Source organism: Chiloscyllium plagiosum, chromosome 37, assembly GCF_004010195.1.
Source record: "Chiloscyllium plagiosum isolate BGI_BamShark_2017 chromosome 37, ASM401019v2, whole genome shotgun sequence".
Taxonomy (NCBI): Eukaryota; Metazoa; Chordata; class Chondrichthyes; order Orectolobiformes; family Hemiscylliidae; genus Chiloscyllium; species Chiloscyllium plagiosum.
The window spans coordinates 30711830-30714946 of record NC_057746.1 but is presented as its reverse complement, the minus strand read 5'-3'; positions in this window follow the sequence as shown (position 1 = coordinate 30714946).

The following is a 3117-nucleotide window of genomic DNA, read 5'->3' as shown; positions in this document are numbered from 1 at the left end:
GAGAGGTTCTTATTGAAATGTATAAGATGGTGAAGGTGTTGACAGAGTAGACATTGAGAGGCTGTTTCCCATCGTGGGGGAACCTGGAACCAGGGACAGAGTTTCAAAGTAAGGGCCCTGACAATTAACATGGAGATGAGGAGGGATGTTGTGTCTCGGGATCATTAATCTTTGGAATTCTCTCCCCCTTGGGAGCAGTGGAGCCCAGTTCATTGAATATATTGGAAGCTGAGTTAAACAGGTTTTTGATCAATGAGGGAGTTGAAGGTTGTGGGAGTCAGGCAGGAAAATGGAGTTAAGGTCACAATCAGATCAGCCGCCATCTTTATGAATGACAGGGCAAGCTCTCGGGGTCACTCCTGCTCCTGTTTCTGATGTACAATGTTCACATGGGATTTTCACATGGACATTGCTTTGAGTTGTTAGCTTTTGAGTTTCTTTCCTTCCTGTGTGTTAAAAAATAAGTGTTGAACTCACTTTCACATTCATAAATTCCCTTCCACTCTGGAAACAGAAATAATAAATAGACTGAAGAATTTAGAGTCATAGAGTTGTACAGCATGGAAACAAACATCTGCTGATCAGATATCCTCAATTAATCTGATTCCATTTGCCAGCACTTGGCCCATATCCCTCCAAACCCTTCCTACTCATCTACCCATTTCAATGCCTTTTAAATGTTGTAATTGTACCAGCGTTCACCACTTCATCTGGCAGCTCATTCTATACAGAGGTGGCAGGGTACGTGAAAATGTTGACTCTTAAATCCCTTTTAAATCTTTAACACCCTCACCTTAAACTAATGCCCTCTGGTTTTGGACTCCCCTATCCAAGAGAAAGCCTTGTTTGTTTACCCTATCCATGTTCCTCATGATTTTATAAAACTGAAAAAGGTCACCCCTCATCCTCCGACGCTCCAGGGAAAATAGCCCCAGCTGATTCAGTCTCTCCTTTTTGTTCAAATGCCCCAAAGCAGGCAACGTTCTGTCAACCCTGTATAAACCCTTCCAAGTCCCACAATGCCTTTCCTATCGCAGGGAGTCCATTGAATGCAGTATTCCAAAAGTGACCGAATCAATGTCCTGTACAGCCACAACATGACATCCTAACTCCTTTACTCAAGGCACTGAGCAGTAAAGGCAAGCATACCAGATGCCTTCTTCACGGGCTTTTGCCCGAAATGTCGATTGTCCTGCTCCTCGGATGCTGCATGACCTGCTGTGCTTTTCCTGCACCATTCTAATCTTGACTCTGATCTCCAGCATCTGCAGTCCTCACTTTCGCCTTCTTCATTGCCCTGTCTAACTGCGATTCCACTTTTAAGGAACTATGAACCTGCACCAGCTGGCACTCGCACATCCTCCACAGGTCAGCTGGGTCTGTGACCATGTGGAACACAGTATTGGTGTAAGCCAGAAAAATCCCCTCCAGCCCCGGCCTGCGCAGAGTCAAACCTGAAAGCTGCTCACACAATAGGCACAGGAATGGCACCACACAGACAGAATAAAGCTGGGCGGACAGGGGCCAGCCCTGACCCACTCCTCTCCCACAGCGTAGGGGCACCGTCAGGGACCCGTTAACCTTCACTGGGCACTCTGCTGCGGGGTACAGAACTCAGATCCCGGCGACAAAACGTGTCCCAAACCCGAAAGCTGACAGAGTCCCGAGGTGCCAAGGGGAGTCGAATGTGCCCTGGTAAAGATTTTGTAGTTTGTGCTGAGGAGGGAGATCGGGCACCAATTCTTTAACAAACAGATATTCCCTTCCTAGGCAACAGAGTGATGACGGCCCTGCACCAAGAAAGGGACATCTCTCCGGTGGCGACACATTCCTTCAGGATATCCCAGAATGCACTGAGGAACCCCACGGTCAGCCCGTCCAACCCCGGAGACTTGCCCCGGAAAGATGGTCGTGGGCACGGATCAGCTCCAACATCAGAGGGGCATCGAGCCTCTCGGCGCCCTCGGGGCTGACCTGCCACAGCTCTTCCCACAGAACTCTGCGAGCTTCCTCACTGGACAGATCCGGAGAGAAGACAGCCCGATAATAGGCCCTCACTTGGGCCCTGATTCCCTCCGGATCCAAGACGAGGGATCTGTCATTGGCACAAGGAGCTGCTGGTGGATCCCGGGCCCTTTTCCCAGCGAGTAGAAGAAGGGGGAGCCCTGGGTCAGGATCCTGAAGGAACTGGATCTGTGATCACACTGCGGGGCCCAGTGAGCTGCAGATCCCGGAGCGCGGCCTTCTTCTCTTCATACAGCCCCCCCACAGGGCTGGGTCCACATCGGGCTGACTGAGACGTGACTCCAGGTTGAGCAGCTCCTTCTCCAACCCCTCGATCCTGGATTTCTGCCTCTTCCTCACTGACCCTCACACAAACTTCTGACAGAGAGACAGGCGTGAGCCTTGCCCACATCCCACCATAGCCTCAAGAAAAGGAAGCACAACCCCAACCCCAACCCCTCCACTCCTCCTCCAGCCGGTCCAGAAGTGACAAAAAGACCCCCAGAGCCGCACTCCTCCAGAAGCAAGTTATTAAAGGGCCAGTACACCGACCTCACCCTGACGCTGAATGGAACAAGCTCTCCCCGACACCAGGTTGTCATCAGAGAGCAGTTCCTGTCACATGGAGACCTTCGGAACATGGGAGACGTACACCCTGGAAATGTAGAGGTGGTCAATTCTGGACACTCTAACCCCAGGCCCCACAAAGGGGAAGGCAATGGAATCGGGAGAGTTCACCAGATATCTACCAAGTCTTAACCAAGTGTTAGGACACAAGGTGAATCTTTTCTATGTTGCTGGTTAAAATTAGCAGAGGGGTTTACCCTGTGTTGTAACAGTTTGGGAGCTCGTTACCAGGATTTGAACAGTTTGTGTCTCAGATTCGTGGTTTGAACAGGTTTAGACAGATTTGAATAGATTTGGGGTATGAGAAAGCCCAGTAGATTTAAACACTTACAGGTTATTATCCCAGATCTTTAAATAAAACATAGGTGAGATAATATGTTTAATTTCGGTGACTTGTGGTTGGTTCATTTAAAAGTGAGAGAAATAGTTCTTCAAATTGCGAAAGAGATTCTGGGATTTGAAAGTGATTCTCAAATTTGTCAAGAA